The sequence below is a fragment of the Stenella coeruleoalba genome (assembly GCF_951394435.1).
Source record: "Stenella coeruleoalba genome assembly, chromosome: X".
Classification (NCBI taxonomy): Eukaryota; Metazoa; Chordata; class Mammalia; order Artiodactyla; family Delphinidae; genus Stenella; species Stenella coeruleoalba.
The window spans coordinates 33,696,111-33,716,198 of record NC_137152.1 but is presented as its reverse complement, the minus strand read 5'-3'; the positions used below and the strand labels follow the sequence as shown (position 1 = coordinate 33,716,198).

The window sequence follows — 20,088 nt, the reverse complement described above, 5'->3', positions numbered from 1 at the left end:
TATTACTGTATTGGCCACTGTTTCATCACAAGCCCTGAAGAGACACAGCTGATTGCTCAGTAGGTCCACCGAGTCAGGTATGTGGGGTATCTCTGAACAGGCCGTGTGGTGAGCCATGTTTTAGAATATTTTATCAGAGGGAGAAAGGGAGAGGAAATTTATTTGCCTGACTCTTTCCATCTTCTGTGTACATTTGGTTAAAGTTTGCTCAGGGTGGGAGGTGTTAACTGCCTCATACCTCCAGGTTGCTTCATCAAGCCCTGTAGCAGCTGCTCTGGAAGCCATGACTCCTTGTGGGAAATGAGGAATGGCCGTGAGGATGAAGTGAGATAGCCCTGTAGAATGATGAGGCATTTCCAAAGTAAAGGGTTTTGGGGAAGGGTGCCTGGGCAGAGGGAAGTGTGTGGAGCTTTTTCATATACATAATGGCTAGAGCCTGCAGTACAACAAGGACTCATGTGAGTGGAGATGGAAGATTGAAAAAGGGTTAAATCATAAAACTTAGGCTGGGCTCTTTAAACTCTATCCTGTAGGTTATGGTGAGTCATTTATGCATTGTATGGTTGAGTATGATACATAAGAATTTTCAGGGACTTCCCTGGTGGTCCAGTAGTTAAGACCCTGTGCTCCCAATGTAGGGGACATGGGTTTGATCCATGCTGCACGGGGTAGCCAAAAAAAAGAATTTTCGGGGGCTTTCCTGGTGGTGCAGTGGTTGAGAGTCCACCTGCCGATGCAGGGGACATGGGTTCGTGCCCTGGTCTGGGAAGATCCCACATGCCGCGGAGCGGCTGGGCCTGTGAACCATGGCCGCTGAGCCTGTGCGTCTGGAGCCTGTGCTCCGCGACGGGAGAGGCCACAACAGTGAGAGGCCCACGTACCGCAAAAAAAAAAAAGAATTTTCATTTCAGAAAGCTCACTCTGGTGATCTTGGTAAATAGTTTGGAGCGGGAAAGATATAAAGGTAGAGACACTAGTCATGAGGTAGTCCACTATAACAGAGGTTGTGTATAATATATTTCTATAGTAATGATGGTGAGTATGTAGATAGGAAAATGGATTCAGGATGTGTCATAGAGGTACAATCATCTGGTCTTAGTGACTGATTAGATTTGGGGACTTAAATAAAGGGGGGGATCTGGGATGGTGGGGGCTGGGGGTGATGTCACCTTTCAAAGAAACAGGCAATATAGGGGATGGAGAGAGAAAGATGGAAGAGGTAGGGGTGGTGAGAAATGAATGCAGCTCTAGACATACTACACTTGAGTAGCCTATGAGGCAATCAGGTGATACATGGGGAGAGGTCTGGAGTAACAGTTTTAAGAATCATCAGTATGTAACCATGTGGTAAATGAATCCACAGAAATTGATGAATTTGCCTAGAATGGGTATAGAGTGAAAAGCGAAGTGGTTCAAGGACAGAACCTCAGAGGGCGGTGATTTTCAGGGATGGACAAAGGAAGAATGGCTGCAAAGGACACCAGAGACTGTGCAGGAGCAACCTGAGAGGAAGAAAATCAGGAAAGAATAGTTTTAGGAAATTTCCCTTTGGGAAAATTAAGGATTGAGTGTAACCAAGGAAATGATTCACTCCACTTCAGAACAAAAGGTGGATCTCTGAAAAACTCTTTGTAAGGAAGAAGCTACCCTTGAGGAATTAGTAACCAAAGGGTAAACATATGCATTTGTTTAACACTATGATTGTTGCATATACTATATTTTCAGCTGCAGCACATTTTATAAAACTTCCAGATTTGGTACATTATATGGTTCAATTTCCTTTTAATTTTTTTTTTCTTTTAAACCATACACCATATGTCAGTCACCATAACAATGACAATAGTAACAATAATAAAGGAAATCATATATAACTTCTTATTTTATAAATATACTGTTTTCAAATTTTATTTGCTTTCTGATAACTTGTGTATTATAATTTTAACATATGTGCACTGAAAGTTTTGTTTATTTACAAATGTTGTAAGCATATTTCAACATAGATACATAGATGATAGAACTGTGATTTTAAATGTCTATCCAATATTACATTATATGTTAATACTCTAAATTACTATTCATTCTTTTATAGGTATATATTTAGTCTGTTCCTAAATTTGCTAAATTGAATGTTTATATGCATAGTGAGTCTTTCCAGTCACTCCTAGAATTGAAGAAATGCACTGCAAATTTGAATAGTTTTTGAAATTTCAGTTTAACATTATAATACAGTGATTAAAATCTAGCTTAAGATTTAGTTCATTTATGTCTTTGATTTTAATGACTGTCATAGTTGAAATTATTCATTACAAGGTCTTTAACATGAAATAGACACTTTGGGAGAGGTCTGTTGTTAATAGCAGATGTAAATCCATATTTCAGATAGTCTTATTGTTAATTCTGCAAGTTTGTTGTCAACTTCTGGTCAGATATCATTAAATAATTATTTTTTTAAAAATACTATTTTCTGTCTAATGAAGAGTTCATACTAGGAGTAGAAGTTTTAGCCTTGCTTTTTTATTTTTTGTTTGCTTGAGCTTATGTTATTAGTGTTACGTTCAGTCATGCTTCATTTATCTAACTATCCATCTGTCTATCTGGCAGAAATAATTCCTAGCTTCTCCTTTCTAGCACTTTATGAGAATTTGTTTAGTTAAGGCCAGTGATATGACTATTCGTCTTAACTATGTGGGTCGCATTTTGCAGCCTGTTGCAGGAGGCACTGAATTCATGAGTTGTCCATGACTCTAGACTTATGGACCAATAAGGCTGCCTTATAGTAAATAGTGGTAGAGCTTTCCTTCGTCCTTTTTTATTCATACATAACGATAACTAGAAATTCTAATGTTTCTTCCTTCCCCTTTTCCACTAAAATCCTATTCCTGTTCCAGGATCCAATTCAGGATCCCATATAGGATCATCCTGCATCCCTCTTGAGTGTGAGCATCCCACTTTGAAGACCACTGCTCCAAAAGAGATTCCTTGTCTTTGCACTCTAACAAGCTTCTGCTGTTGTCTGCTGTCAAGCTTCTGCTATCTAGCAATTCTCGGGTGGGGTAGACATAGTTCTTTCCACGGAGTAAGCAGAATCTTTGACTAATAAGCATTGCTGAATATGGTTTTTCTTTTTTTTTTGTTGAGATTTCAAAAACAATAGTGACCTATCTAATCATTACTATGTACAAATGTATAACATCACTTATAATGAACACATCATATAGTATTGCTAATTAAGAATCACTAATATGTAACCAAACTATAGAATTAAGGACCAGTGTTTTCAAATTTATGTAGCCCTGTGAATTTAGTTGGTATATTTACCAGACCTCACCTGAGAGACCATTTTCTCTTGCCTTTCTGTTTTTCTCTTGTTCTTATTCATTGATGCATCCATTCACTCAACCAGATTTTAAAGAGTATCTTCAGTAATAATAAAGAAAAGCTAATATTTATTGATTGGGTGCTTAGTTCCAGTCCCTGTTCTAAGCACTTTAAAGGTATTAATTCCTTTAACTCTCATAGTAATACTAAGGGAGATTTTCGGAGGCTCCATATATGATCCCTGTTTGCTACAGACATTTTCAAATAACCTTGAGTATGCTGTTCATAAGGCCCCAGTAACAGGAGCTACTGCAACAACCTGGACCTGCTGCAGAGCCTTTTCTTGCTGCAGAAGAGCACACTCAAAACTGACAACCTTATGGGTTAGCTGGCAAATGAGTCTGAACAGCATGCCCACATGTGGTGGGTGTTGCTGAGGCACATAGGTTGAGAAACAATTTGCCCAAGGTCATGTGAGTGTGGCTTCAAAAAGCTAAGAACCATGCTGAGCCGTAACAATAGAGAAAGACACTGTCTGCTCTAAAGGAGCTCCCAGATATGTGGAATATTTTTAGAAAGGAGAGAAACAATGTGCTTTAGTAGATTCTGTGGCTTTATGCATTCATTGTCAAGAACCTATGTACCAGGTCTCTTTGTCCCATCAGATTCAATAATGAAGGTCAGAACAAGAGATTTTCCTTTAGAAAATTGCCAACCTTAGCTTGGTCCATTGTACACAAATATCGATGCAATAATTGTAATTGCAAGTTATGTTTTCCTGAATTCCTATCAAGTATTCTACTTGACATTTTATTATGAAGAGAGTGGAGATTATATGTTACCTGACTGGGTGAGGTAGCATTTCTTGCATTCTACCTCTTTGGAGAGTTAGAATGTTTCAACATATAATTTGACATCAAAATCAGTGTTTTTGCCAAGAAAATCTTTGCAGCTCATTCATGAACTTTCCATCTCTTGCTACCTTCTTTCCCCAACCCAGTCCATTCATGTGCCCTGGTCTAATGTTCTAAGTGTTACCTTAGAGTCAGGCTGTAAGACTATCAGAGCTAGAGATTTGGTTTGCTTTATTTAGTGCCCAATAACCATTCAGTAAAGGAATTGCTTTTCTGAATGATACTTGAGCACTAAGTCGTCGACAGAGCCTGAGGGAATTGGCAGAAACAAAATGAAACTCACTGTCATATCTTACCATAAAAGCATGATCTGGAACTTCATCCACTGTTTCCCACAGTATCCTCTTCTGTCAGGACCTACAGGAGAAACCGCTCTAGGATTTATATATCACAAACAAGTTGCCTAGGAAAAACAGAGCTTTTTCTATCTTATGGACTCTGTGAGTCATGTTTCATTATCATGTTTACTTTTTGTTTGGCCACTAAAAGCAAACAGATAAATTATTGTAACTATATAGGATGCTATGCTCTGCAATTCCAATAGTACCTCTGTCTGATTTTTTTCCCATCATACCAACCAACCTCAAGTGTTCATTTGTATCCTGTTGTACAGCATGTCTTTCTGAAAGCAACCTTAAATCTTTTGTGGGAGAGTCTGGGGTATAAATAAATAATTGTGGTGCAGTTTTTGTGTTGTTGTTGTTCATTTTGTTTGTTTCCCACTGTGCTGCATCATTAATTGTGTATGAATCTGTACTGAAGAAATCAGCATATGTCCTAAGTTGTATTTTTAAAACTGTTTACAGAATAGTTTCAAAAATGTGTAAGCTCAAAGCCATTCCCTGCCATGGATCACTGATGATTGTGTGTCTTCAGAAAATTCCAGAGTTGTTGACATTGTTGTGTCATTGACCACATAATTATAATTATTTTTAAAAGAAATTTATTTATTTATTTTTGACTGAGTTGGGTCCTTGTTGCTGCACGCGGGCTTTCTCTAGTTGCGGCGAGTAGGGGCTACTCTTCGTTGCAGTGTGTGGGCTTCTCATTGCAGTGGCTTCTCTTGTTGCGGAGCATGGGCTCTAGGCATGCGGGCTCAGTAGTTGTGGCTCGCGGGCTTTAGAGCGCAGGCTCAGTAGTTGTGGCACATGGGCTTAGTTGCTCTGAGGCATGTGGGATCTTCCCGGACCAGGACTCGAACCCGTGCCCCCTGATTGGCAGGCGGATTCTTAACCATTGCGCCACCAGGGAAGCTCTATAATTATTTTTAAATGTATGTTTTGTTGTGGTTTTCCACCTACTAAGTTGAGTGTTAATGACAGAAGGTGGTAAAATCCATTAATCTAGGTGAAATATATGTAGGCATTCATTGTATTAATCTTTTGACTCTTTTGTAAGTTTGACTTTTTTTATTTTAAAAAGTAAAGCATAAGTTAATAAAAATGTAATGCTAGCAAAGAATCCTCTGGCCCTACTCCAACTTGAAATATGTTAGACTGAATAGAATTCAAAGAATCACCAATGTTATATGAATCTTGAAGCAATTCTTCTATTATGCTAATGACTGGACATCTGTGCTTCCCTCCTTGGAGATGAACGATGATTTGTGCTAAACAAAATCTAAAGTGTCTTTGAACATTATTCCAAGTTAAGTACTGTTGTCTCATGCCATTGAGTTATGTGAGTGGGTCAGAGCTTTGTTAAATCTGTTGTGCCTGATACTTACTTTGCAGGTATTCTCTGGTAAATATTCTCTGAAAATGGCTTTCTCAGTTTTTAAGAGCTATGGTTCTTTGGGATTCACATATTTGGGAATGAATAGTATGCATATCACTTAAGTCCCTCCTGGATCTTTTCTAACTTCATAAGTTTGCTAGCTTCTTATTACTAGTCCTCATCCAGATGGAAAAACATTACGCCATCTGGCTATGATTCTGAGTTGCTCCATATACTATGAAATATAATGAGTACTTCGCTCTCTCTAATGACACAGGCTTATCCTCCATCACCCGCCTTACCAAAGCTGTCAAATATAACTTGAGCCTTAAAACTCAAGGGAGCTTTCCAGATCTACATATGCTGTAGATGATTTTTCTTTCCAGGAGGGGAGGGGAGGGTCCTGTGGATTCGTGGATTATTAGTGAGATATTCAACTCAGTATTTATTGAGCACTTACTAGGTGCTCTGACCAAGTTCTGGATGGGATAGAGAAATCAGTTTTGTTTTGAAGATTAGCCAATGTTTTTATAGACAGAGATGGGAGAAAGGTGTGTTACATGGGAGAAAAACAGTTTTCAAGACATGAAAAAACAAAGGATATATCCAGGGAATAGCAATAATTTTAATTTGGCTGGAATATTGGTTGGGTAACAAGGAATATTGAGAGATCCCTTGAATACCATGCAATTTTGATATTTGGGTAATATCAAATAGCTGATATTTGCCTATTCACCTTTTTATATTGACATAAATTTTGGGCAGGGGAGAGATAGATTGATCTGACAACAGTGAGTAGGATAAAGGCCAAGAGGGAAGACTATAGGCAAGGAGATGGTTTTTAAATGATTGTCATAACTTATGCACGAAGTCATGCAGGCATGTACCAGTGTTTTAGGAGTGGAAAAGGGAATGATGAGAAAGGTATGAAAAGGAAATTCAGAGATGGGAGTGACAGCATTTAGCAGATGATTGTTAGGATTGTGGGTAAGGAGGAAAGGGAGGATGGGAAGTAAAAAGTTCTCAAGGTTTTGATCTTAGAAGTACTCAAAGATAAAGGCATTAAAAGAATATGAAATATGAGAATATTTGCACTAGGACATTTTAATATGTTTACTTTAAAAAATATTTTAATAGTATACATATGGTGAAGCGCACCAATTTAAAGTGCTTGATAGACTCATGAATTGAATACACCTGCGTAATCAACAATTAGATCAACATATAAAATAAAATTTTACCAGCACCTCAGAAACCTTTATAATGCTCTCTCAGTTACTACTCCCTCCAAAGTAACAACTGTTCTGAATTATCTCACTGTAGAACAGTTATAGCTGCTTTTGTGTAATACATTAGTATGGTGATAAAATATTTAACAACCAGCTGTTGGGTGAGGGAAGGAGAAGACCTACTTTGTAACATTTGACAATTTCTGTGGTATAAATACTCCCAGCACGGCTGATTTTAAGCTACCAAGAAGATAATCACTGAACATGGAGTTGAAAAGAACTGCACACAATCAGCTCTCACAAGCCAATATAAACTGGCTGTATCACACGCCTGGAGCAATATGATATATATTCTTTTGTGTTGGCATCTTTTGCTCAGTATTGTAAGATTCATCCATGTTGCTCTGTGCAGTAGTGGTTCATTCTGTTTTATTCCTATATCACAATTTATTTACCCAGTCTACATTTTATGGAATAATTGGGTCTTTTTCAGTTTTTAGCTATTACAAATAATGCTGCTCTGAAGGCTTTTGTACATGACTTTTGATATACATATGTACACATTTCCACTGGGTAATGGAGTTCGATTACTGGGTGTGCAAGTGTTAAGTTTTACTAGATACTGCCAAACAGCTTTCCAAAGAGGTTTTTACCAATTTATACTCCAGTAGAGCTATATGAGTTTCAGTTTCTCCATAACCTTGTCAAAACTTGGTGTTGTTAGTCTATTAGTCTAGCTATTCTAGTGATTATGTAGCAGTACCGAATTGTGGTTTTAGTTTGTATTTCTGTCGTGTACCATGAGGTTGGGCATTGGCCATTTGAATATTATTTTTTGTGAAATGCCTTTGTAGACTTTTGCTGGTTTATTTTTAATTGGGCAATCTGCATTTTCTTATCAATTGGTGAAGTTCTTTATATATTCTCAGTAAGAGTTCTTTAGATAAATCTCCTGTGGCTTGATTTTCCGTCTTTTAGTGGTGTCTTTTGTTGAAAAGAAGTTCTTAATTTTAATAAAATCTAATTTATTAATCTTTTATGGCCGGTGCTTTTTGGTATCTTGTTAAAAAAATACTTTCCTACATCAAAGGTATTGAAGATACTCATTTGTTTTCTTCTATTTTCTTTTAACTTTTCACATTTCAATGTGAGATCTACATGGAATTAAATTTTATCTATACTGTGATGTAGGGGACCAGAGTTGTTTACCATACGAGTGCACAATTGATTCAAACCATTCTTTCCCTAGTGTACTACAATGGCACAATCATGTTTTCTATGAATAATGACAATTTTATTTCTCCCTTTATAACCCTGCTACTTTTCTTTCTTTTTTAAAATTTGCCTTGTTTCACTAATGACAATCTCCAAGTCTCCAGTACATGTGAGAATTGATCTTAGTGGGTAACCTCACCTCATTCCCAATCTCAGCAGGAAAGCATTCAATCATTCACCATTAATTATGATGTTTGCTGAACAGTGGTGTTTTTTTGGTTTTTTTTGGTTTGTCTTTGTGTGATAACCCTATAACAGATTTTCAAAGTTCCTATCTGCTTCTTTGGATATTAAATTTTATCAAATAATTTTTTTGCATCCATTGAGATAGTTACATATCAATAGTTGTCTTCCCTTTATTTCCTATCAATGTGTTGAATTGCTATGATTTATTTTTGAATGTTAAAACACCTGTGCATTCCTGAAAGAAACTAACTTATTTGTGACATTTTATCTTCTTTATATGTTGATGGATATTACTTGAAAATGTTTTAAAGTTTTTTTTAAATTTTCGTATCAGAGTTTTACCTATAGCTAAACTTTTGAATAATATACCTACAGGTTTTGGTATAAAGATTGTCCTGACTTCTCAAAACCACTTGGAGGTGTCTCCTTTTTTCTAGTTTCTGGAAGAGGATTTTTCTCTTCTCTTGAAGTTAATATTATTTTTCCCTTAAATATTAAAGATAATTTACTGGACAAGCCATCTGGGTTATTGGAAGTTTTATTATTTTTTTAATTTTAATTTTAATTTTTTAATTTTTTGGCCGTGCCACGCGGCATGCAGGATCTTAGTTCCCTGACCAGGGATGGAACCCATGGCCCCTGCATTGGAAGTGCGGAGTCTCAACCGCTGGACTGCCAGGTAAGTCCCTGGAAGTTTTAAATTACAAGTTCACTTTCTTTACAAGAATAGGGCTATGCTTTTTTTTTTTTAAATTGAGATATAATTCGCATACCATAAATCTCCCTTTTTAAATGATAGAATTCAGTAGTTTCTTGTATACTCCTAAAATTGTACAACCATCACCACTATCTAATTCTAAAATATTTTCAGCATGACAAAAAGAAACCCTGATCTCATTAGCAGTCAGTCCTCATTCCTCTTTCCCTTCAGCCTCTGGAAAACTCTAGTCTACTTTCTGTCTCTGTGGATTTACCTATTCTGTACATTTCATAAATATGGGATTATACAACATATAGATTTTGTCTGACTTCTTTCACTTAGAATAATGTTTTCAGAGGTCATCTATGTTTTACCATGTATCAGTATTTCATTCCTTTTTACGGCTGGATACTATTATTGTATGGATATACCACATTTTGTTTACCCATTTATAAGTTGATGGACACTTTTTGGCTATTATGAATAATGTTTCTATAAATATTCATGTCCATGTTTTTTGTATGGACATATGTTGTCAGTTTCAAAGCAGCTGCACCATTTTACATTCTCAGCAGCAATGTATGAGGGTTTCAGTTTCTCGTTATCCTTGTCAATATATGTTACTGTTATTTTGATTAGAGCATCCTAGTATGTACAAAGTGGTATTTTATTGTTGTTTTGATTTGCATTTCTGTAATGATTAATGATGTTGAGCATCTTTTCATGTACTTATTGGTCATCTGTATATCTCCTTTGGAGAAATATCCAAAGATATTTCCAGGATATCCAAGATTCACATCTTTTGCCAATTTTTAAATTGGATTATTTGTCCTTTTATTTTTTTAGTTGTAAGAGTTCTTTGTATATTCTGGATACAAGCAGTTACCAGATATGTGATTGAAAAAAATTTTCTCCTATTCTCTTAGCTGCCTTTTCACTTTCTTAATAGAATTATTTAAAGCACAAAAATGATTCTAACGAAGTCCAATTTATCTATTTTTTATTATTGTTGTTGGTTGTGCTTGTGGTGTCATATAAGAAACCATTGCCTAATCCAAATAGACTACACCTATATTTTCTTCTAAGAGTTTTCTAGTTTGAGTTCTTAAAATTAAACCTTTATATATTTTGAGTTTATTTTTCTATATGGTGTAAGGTAGGGCTAGAACTTCATTCTTTTGCTTGTAGATATCCATTTGTACCAGCAGCATTTATAGAAAAAAATATTTTGTCCCCATTGAATTGTCTTGACACCAGTGTCAAAGGTTAATTGGCCATAATATTTCTGGACTCTTAATTTGATTCCATTGATCTATAAGTCTATCCTTTTGACAGTACCCTGCTCTCTTTGTTTTTTTTTAGTATTTATTTATTTGGCTGTGCCTGGTCTTAGTTGCGCTGCGTGGGATCTTCGTTGCTGCATGCGGGATCTTTTAGTTGCGGCATGCAGGGTCTTTAGTTGTGGCATGTGAACTCTTAGTTGCGGCATGTGGGATCTAGTTCCCTGACCAGGGATCAAACCTGGGCCCCCTGCATTGGGAGTGTGGAGTCTTAGCCACCGGACCACCAGGGAAGTCCCAGTACCATGCTGTCTTGATACTGTAGCTTTGTAATAAGTTTAAAAATCACAAAGGCTGAGTCCTCCAACTTCGTTCTTCTTTTCAAGATTGTTTTGGCTTTTTGGGGCCCTTGCATTTTCACATACCTTTTAGGATCAATTTGTCTATTACTGCCAAAAAAAAAAGGCAGTTGGGATTTTGATGGTGTATTGAATAAGCAGGTCAATTTTGGAAGTATTGTCATCTTAATAATATTAAATCTAATAATCCATGAACATGGGGTATTTTCTAATTTTTGTAGGTCTTTTAAATTTCTTGAAATGATGTTATATAGTTTTCAGTGTATAAGACTTGTTCTTTTTTTGTTAAATTTCTTCTTAAATATTTTATTCATTTTAATGATACTGTAAATGGAATTGTTTTCTTTATTTCTTTTCTGGATTGTTCCTTGCTAGTGTATACAAACACAAGTGATTTTTATATTGGATATTGTATCCTGTAACCTTGCTGAACTTGTTTATTAGTTCTAATAGGTTTTATGTGGATTACTTGGGGTTCTCTATATACAAGATCACGTCATCTGTAAATAGAGATTGTTTAACTTCTTCCTTCCCAATCTGGATGCTTTTTATTTATTTATTTATCTTCCTGGGTAATTGCTGGCTTGAATCTCCAGTACAATTTTGAATAGAAATGTTGAAAAGGAATGTCCTTGTCTTGTTTGTGATCTTAAGGGGAAAGCCATCGACCATTCACCATTAAGTGTGATGTCAGTTGTGGATTGTTTTGTAGATTCTCTATATCTATATATGTCACTTAAGTTAAACTTTTAAATCATATTATTTAAAACTCCTATAACCTTACTGATTTTAGTTTGCTGGCTCTATCCACTGAAAGAGGTATGCAGAAATCTCCAACAGTTGTTCTTGGATTATTTATTATTCCTTATTGGTCTGTCAGTGTTTGCTTTATATATTTGGGGGCTATGCTATTAGACATTCAGATTTCGATTTTTATATCCTATTGAATTGACTTTTCTGAATTTGAATTATTCCTCTTTTTCTCTAGGAATACTTCAGTAAAATTTTTGTCATTCTTTTTCTTTAAAACTTTTGACACACTTATATTTTAGGCATGCCTCTTTTATTTTTTTAATTTTTTTATTGGAGTATAGTTGATTTACAATGTTGTGTTAGTATCTGCTGTACAGCAAAGTGGATCAGCCATATGTATACATATATCTACTTTCTTCTAGACGCCCTTCTCATATAGGTCATTGCAGAGTACTGAATGGAGTTCCCTGTGCTATACAGTAGGTTCTCATTAGTTATCTTTTATATATAGTGGTGTGTGTATGTCAATCCCAATCTCCCAATTTATCTGCCCCCCGCCCCGCACTGTTCCCCCTTGGTAACCATTCTTTTCTACATCTGTGACTCAGTTTCTGTTTTGTAAATAGGTTCATTTGTACCATTTTTTTAGATTCCATGTATAAGCGATATATGATATTTGTCTTTCTCTGTCTGACTTACTTCACTCAGTATGACAATCTCTAGGTCCATCCATATTGCTGCAAATAGGCATGCCTTTTTTAAACAGCAAAGAGTTTGTATGTGTATATGTGTGTTTTTAAAATTTAGTCTGAAGGTCTTAGTCTTCAACCTCAAATATTTGGTCTAATGTTATTTAATTTAATAGTGATATATTTATATATAAATATACTATTTCTTATTTTCTTTCTCCTCTCATTTCTCCTTCATCTTGATATTTTTTCCTTTTTGGGGGGGGGATTAATCAGTATTCTTTTTTAATATTCCATTTTCACTGTTAATTTTTCATTATTTTATTATTCTTTTAATTTTTAACCTACACATTACAAATACATCCTTGCCTTACTTGATTCTAATCTAAGTTAGATATTTTACCACTCTCTGAGCAATGCAAGGATCTTACAACATTTTAACTCCATTTACCCCTACTCTGCTTTTGGCCTATTGTTGTTATGTATTTTAATTCTCTATATATTTTAAACCCATAAACTAATAGTTTTGTTGTTTTGAACAGTCAGTTTATATACATATTTATCCTATTTAGTGGCTCTTTATGCCTACTTACATTACCATGATTGCAACTCAGATAATTTTTCTTCTTTCTTCTTCCTTCTTCCTTCTTCCTGTAATATTTCTTCAGTGGATCTAAACAGGTTCTCTTTGCTTGAAAATGATGTATTTCCTCTTTATTTTTGAAGGATATTTCCCCTCAGTTCTAAGTTGGTAGTTCTTTTATTTCAGCATTTAAAACATATTATTCCACAATTTTCTGTATTCCATTGTATCTGGTGAGAACGTGACTCTTAGTCATGTAGTCACATTGCTGTTCCCTGGAGGTATATGCCATGTTCCCTGCTTCTAAATGTTTTATTTTTCTTTTGCTGTCATAATTTAAACGATTTTATGCCTATATGTAATTACACATTTCAGATTCATGGAGCTTCTTGTTAATGGAGTTTGTGAAACTTAAAGAATTGCATCTCTTCAAATATTATAATATTACTTCTACTCCATATTCCTTCTAGTCTTGCCAAAAATATAAATTACACATATGATAGACCTTTTGCCATGTCTCATACCTTACACTCTTTTCTCATTTCTTGTATTTTCTCCCTGTATTTTATTTTTTTTTTCGCTTTTCTTTTTTTAACATCTTTATTGGAGTATAATTGCTTTACAATGGTGTGTTAGTTTCTGCTTTATAACAAAGTGAATCAGTTATACATATACATATGTCTCCATATCTCTTCCCTCTAGCATCTCCCTCCCTCCCACCATCCCTATCCCACCCTTCTAGGTGGTCACAAAGCACCGAGCTGATCTCCCTGTGCTATGCGGCTGCTTCCCAGTAGCTATCTATTTTACGTTTGGTAGTGTATATATGTCCATGCCACTCTCTCACTTTGTCCCAGCTTACCCTTCCCCCTCCTTGTATCCTCAAGTCTATTCTCTAGTAGGTCTGCGTCTTTATTCTCGTCTTGCCCCTAGGTTCATCGTGACCATTTTTAAAAAATTCTATATATATGTGTTATATGTTATTTGTTTTTCTCTTTCTGACTTACTTCACTCTGTATGACAGATTCTAGGTCCATCCACCTCACGACAAATAACTCAATTTCGTTTCTTTTTATGGCTGAGTAATACTCCATTGTATATATGTGCCACATCTTCTTTATCCATTCATCTGTTGATGGACACTTAGGTTGCTTCCATGTCCTGGCTATTGTACATAGAGCTGCAATGAACATTTTGGTACATGACTCTTTTTGAATTATGGTTTTCTCAGGGTATATGCCCAGTAGTGATATTGCTGGATCATATGGTAGTTCTATTTTTAGTTTTTTAAGGAACCTCCATACTGTTCTCCATAGTGGCTGTATCCATTTACATTCCCACCAACAGTGCAAGACGGTTCCCTTTTCTCCACACCCTCTCCAGCATTTATTGTTTGTAGATTTTTTGATGATGACCAATCTGACCAGTGTGAGATGATACCTCATTGTAGTTTTGATTTGCATTTCTCTAATGATTAATGATGTTGAGCATTCTTTCATGTGTTTGTTGGCCATCTGTCTATCTTCTTTGGAGAAATGTCTCTTTAGGTCTTCAGCCCATTTTTGGATTGGGTTGTTTGATTTTTTGATATTGAGCTGCATGGAGCTGCTTCTAAATTTTGGAGATTAATCCTTTGTCAGTTGCTTCATTTGCAAATATTTTCTCCCATTGTGAGGGTTGTCTTTTGGTCTTGTTTATGGTTTCCTTTGCTGTGCAAAAGCTTTTAAGTTCCTTTAGGTCCCATTTGTTTTTTTTTTTTTTTTTATTTTCATTCCTCTAGGCGGTGGGTCAAAAAGGATCTTGCTGTGATTTATGTCATAGAGTGTTCTGCCTATGTTTTCCTCTAAGAGTTTGATAGTGTCTGGCCTTACATTTAGGTCTTTAATCCATTTTGAGTTTATTTTTGTGTATGGTGTTAGGGAGTGTTCTAATTTCATTCTTTGACATGTAGCTGTCCAGTTTTCCCAGCACCACTTACTGAAGAGGCTGTCTTTTTTCTATTGTATATTCTTGCCTCCATTATCAAAGATAAGGTGACCATATGTGCGTGGGTTTATCGCTGGGCTTTCTATCCTGTTCCATTGATCTATATTTCTGTTTTTGTGCCAGTACCATACTGTCTTGATTACTGTAGCTTTGTAGTATAGTCTGAAGCCAGGGAGCCTGATTCCTCCAGCTCCGTTTTTCTTTCCCAAGATTGCTTTGGCTATTCGGGGTCTTTTGTGTTTCCATACAAATTGTGAAATTTTTTGTTCTTGTTCTGTGAAAAATACCAGTGGTAGTTTGATAGGGATTGCATTGAATCTGTAGATTGCTTTGGGTAGTAGAGTCATTTTCACAATGTTGATTCTTCCAATCCAAGAACATGGTATATATCTCCATCTGTTGGTATCCTCTTTAATTTGTTTCATCAGTGTCTTATAGCTTTCTGCATACAGATCTTTCGTTTCCTTAGGTAGGTTTATTCCTAGATATTTTATTCTTTTTGTTGCAATGGTAAATGGGAGTGTTTTCTTAATTTTACTTTCAGATTTTTCATCATTAGTGCATAGGAATGCTAGAGATTTCTGTGCATTAATTTTGTATCCTGCTACTTTACCAAAGTCATTGATTAGCTCTAGTAGTTTTCTGGTGGTATCTTTAGGATTCTCTATGTATAGTATCATGTCATCTGAAAACAGTGACAGCTTAACTTCTTCTTTTCTCATTTGGCTTCCTTTTATTTCTTTTTCTTCTCTGATTGCTGTGGCTAAAACTTCCAAAACTATGTTGAGTACTTGTGGTGAGAGTAGGCAACCTTGTCTTGCTCCTGATCTTAATGGAAATGGTTTCAGTTTTTCACCATTGAGAACGATGTTGGCTGTGGGTTTGTCATATATGGCCTTTATATTTTGAGGAAAGTTCCGTCTATGCCTACTTTCTGGAGGGTTCTTTTCATAGATGGGTGTTGAATTTTGTTGAAAGCTTTCTCTGCATCTATTGAGATGATCGTATGGTTTTTCTCCTTCAGTTTGTTAATATGGTGTATCACATTGATTGATTTGCGTATACTGAAGAATCCTTGCATTCCTGGGATAAACGCCACTTGATCATGGTGTATGATGCTTTTAATGTGCTGTTGGATTCTGTTTGCTAGTATTTTGTTGAGGATTTTTGCATCTATGTTAATCAGTGATATTGGCCTGTAGGTTTCTTTCTTTGTGCCATCTTTCTCTGGTTTTGGTATTAGCGTGATGGTGGCATCATAGAATGAGTTTGGGAGTGTTTCTCCCTCTGCTGCATTTTGGAAGAGTTTGAGAAGGATAGGTGTTAGCTCTTCTCTAAATGTTTGATGCAGTTCGCCTGTGAAGCCATGTGGTACTGGGCTTTTGTTTGTTGGAAGATTTTTAATCACAGTCTCAATTTCAGTGCTTGTGATTGGTCTGTTTATATTTTCTATTTCTTCCTGGTTCAGTCCTGGAAGGTTGTGCATTTCTAAGAATTTGTCCATTTCTTCCAGTTTGTCCATTTTATGGGCATATAGCTGCTTGTAGTAATCCCTCATGATCCTTTGTATTTCTGCAGTGTCACAAGTTACTTCTCCTGTTTCATTTCTTATTCTGTTGATTTGAGTCTTCTCCCTTTTTTTCTTGATGAGTCTGGCTAGTGGTTTATGAATTTTGTTTATCCTCTCAAAGAACCAGCTTGTAGTTCTATTGATCTTTGCTATTGTTTCCTTCATTTCTTTTTCATTTATTTCTGATCTGATCTTTTTGATTTCTGTCCTTCAGCTAACTTTGGGGTTTTTTTGTTCTTCTTTCTCTGATTGCTTTAAGTGTGAGGTTAGGTTGTTTATTTGAGGTGTTTCTTGTGTCTTAAGGTCCGATTGTATTGCTATAAACTTCCCTCTTAGAACTGCTTTTGCTGCATCGCATAGGATTTGAGTCGTTGTGTTTTCATTATCATTTGTTTCTAGGTATTTTTTGATATTTTCTTTGATATCTTCAGTGATCTCTTGGTTATTAAGTAGTGTGTTGTTTAGCCTCCATGTGTCTATATTTTTTACAGATTTTTTCCTGTAATTGATATCTAGTCTCATAGCATTGTGGTCTGAAAAGATACTTGATTCGATTTCAGTTTTCTTAAATTTCCCAAGGCTTGATTTGTGACCCCAGATATGATATATCCTGGAGAATGTTCCATGAGCACTTGAGACAAATGTGTATTCTGTTGTTTGGATGGAATGTCCTATAAATACCAATTAAGTCCATCTTGTTTAATGTATCATTTAAAGCTTGTGTTTCCTTATTTATTTTCATTTTGGATGATCTGTCCATTGGTGAAAGTGGGGTGTTAAAATCCCCTACTATGGTTGTGTTCATTTCGATTTCCCCTTTTATGGCTGGTAATATTTGCCTTATGTATTGAGGTGCTCCTATGTTTGGTGCATAAATATTTACATTTGTTGTATCTTCTTCTTGCATTGCTCCCTAGATCATTATGTAGTGTCCTTCTTTGTCTCTTGTAATAGTCTTTGTTTTAAAGTCTATTTTGTCTGATATGAGAATTGCTACTCCAGCTTTCTTTTGATTTACACTTGCATGGAATATCTTTTTCCATCCCCTCACTTTCAGTCTGTATGTGTCCCTAGGTATGAAGTGTGTCTCTTGTCGTCAGCATATATATGGGTCTTGTTTTTGTATCCATTCAGCCAATCTATGTCTTTTGGTTGGAGCATTTAATCCATTTATATTTAAGGTAATTATAGATATGTATGTTCCTATTACCATTTTCTTAATTGTTTTGCGTTTGTTATTGTAGGTCTTTCCCTTCCCTTGTGTTTCCTGCCTAGAGAAATTCCTTTAGCATTTGTTGTAAAGCTGGTTTGGTGGTGCTGAATTCTCTCAGCTTTTGCTTGTCTGTAAAGGCTTTAATTTCTCCATCAAATCTGAATGAGATCCTTGCTGGGTAGAGTAATCTTGGTTGTAGGTTTTTCTCCTTCATCACTTTAAATATGTCCTGCAAGTCCCTTCTGGCTTCCAGAGTTTCTGCTGAAATATCAGCTGTTAACCTTATGGGGATTCCCTTGTATGTTATTTGTTGTTTTCCCCTTGCTGCTTTTTTTTTTAATTAAAAAAATTTTTTTTTTACTTATTTATTTTTGGCTGCATTGGGTCTTCATTGCTGCGCACGGGCTTTCTTTAGTTGTGGCGAGCGGGGGCTTCTCATTGCGGTGGCTTCTCTTGTTGCAGAGCTGGGGCTGTAGAGCGCAGGCTCAGTAGTTGTGGTGCAGGAGCTTAGTTGCTCCGCGGCATGTGGGATCTGCTTGGACCAGGGCTCAAAACCGTGTCCTTTGCATTGGCAGGCGGATTCTTAACCACTGCACCACTAGGGAAGCCCCTCCCTTGCTGCTTTTAATATGTTTTCTTTGTATTTAATTTTTGAAAGTTTGATTAATATGTGTCTTGGTGTGTTTCTCCTTGTATTTATCCTGTATGGGACTCTCTGTGCTTCCTGCACTTGATTAACTATTTCCTTTCCCATATTAGGGAAGTTTTCAACTATAATCTCTTCAAATATTTCTCAGTACTTTTCTATTTCTCTTCTTCTTCTGGGACCCCTGTAATTCGAATGTTGGTGCATTTAATGTTGTCCCAGAGGTCTCTGAGACTCTCCTCAATTCTTTTCATTCTTTTTTCTTTATTCTGCTCTGCAGTAGTTATTTCCACTGTTTTATCTTCCAGGTCACTTATCCGTTCTTCTGCCTCAGTTATTCTGCTATTGATCCCATCTAGAGTATTTTTAATTTCATATATTGTGTTGTTCATCATTGTTTGTTTCATCTTTAGTTCTTCTAGGTCCTTGTTAAATGCTTCTTGCGTTTTGTCTATTGTATTTCCAAGATTTTGGATCATCTTTACTATCATTATTCTGAATTCTTTTTCAGGTAGACTGCCTATTTCCTCTTCATTTGTTAGGTCTGGTGGGTTTTTATCTTGCTCCTTCATCTGCTGTGTGTTTCTCTGTCTTCTCATTTTACTTAACTTACTGTGTTTGGGGCCTCCTTTTCACAGGCTGCAGGTTCGTAGTTCCCGTTGTTTTTGGTGTCTGCCTCCAGTGGATAAAGTTCGCTGAGTGGATTGTGTAGGCTTCCTGGTGGAGGGGACTAGTGCCAGTGTTCTGCTGGATGAGGCTGGATCTTGTCTTTCTGATGGGCAGTTCCACGTGTGGTGGTGTGTTTTGGGGTGTCTCTGGCCTTATTATGATTTTAGGCAGCCTCTCTGCTAATGGGTCGGGTTGTGTTCCTGTCTTGCTAGTTGTTTGGCATAGGATGTCCAGCAGTGTAGCTTGCTGGTCATTGAGTGAAGCTGGGTGCTGGTGTTGAGATGGAGATCTCTGGGAGAATTTCGCCGTTTGATATTATGTGGAGCTGGGAGGTCTCCTGTGGACCAGTGTCCTGAAGTTGGCTCTCCCACCTCAGAGGCACAGCCCTGATGCCTGGCTGGAGCACCAAGAGCCTGTCATCCACATGTCTGAGAATAAACGGGAGGAAAAAAATGAAAGAAGGAAAATAAAATAAAATAACATAAAATAAAGTTATTAAAATAAATAATTATTAAAAAAATTTTTTTAAAAGTAATTTAAAAAAATGGACAGGCAGAACCCTAGGACAAATGGTAAAAGCAAAGGTATACAGACGAAATCACATACAAAAACATACACATACATACTCACAAAAAGAGAAAAAGGGAAAAAAAAAATATATATTGTTGTTCCCAAAGTCCGCCTCCTCAATTTGGGATGATTCGTTGTCTATTCAGGTATTCCACAGATGCAGGGTACATCAAGTTGATTGTGGAGCTTTAATCCGCTGCTTCGGAGGCTGCTGGGAGAGATTTCCCTTTCTCTTCTTTGTTCTCACAGCTCCCAGGGGCTCAGCTTTGGATTTGGCCCCGCCTCTGCATGTAGGTCGCCTGAGGGCGTCTGTTCTTCGCTGAGACAGGATGGGGTTAAAGGAGCAGCTGATTCGGGGGCTCTGGCTCACTCAGGCCAGGGGGAGGGAGGGGTACGGAATGCGGGGCGAGCCTGTGGCAGCAGAGGTAGGTA

The 20,088-nt window shown here is 36.6% G+C and overlaps 1 long non-coding RNA gene across 1 annotated transcript in view; it reads left to right on the top strand.

Annotated features, from left to right (window-relative positions):
• LOC307179878 overlaps window positions 1–20,088 on the top strand; it is a 282,016-nt gene that overhangs the window by 145,035 nt on the left and 116,893 nt on the right. Inside the window, exon 3 of the long non-coding RNA XR_013825583.1 lies at window positions 9,240–9,317. This is a non-coding gene — a long non-coding RNA (uncharacterized lncRNA). The remainder of the gene's footprint in view (window positions 1–9,239; window positions 9,318–20,088) is intronic.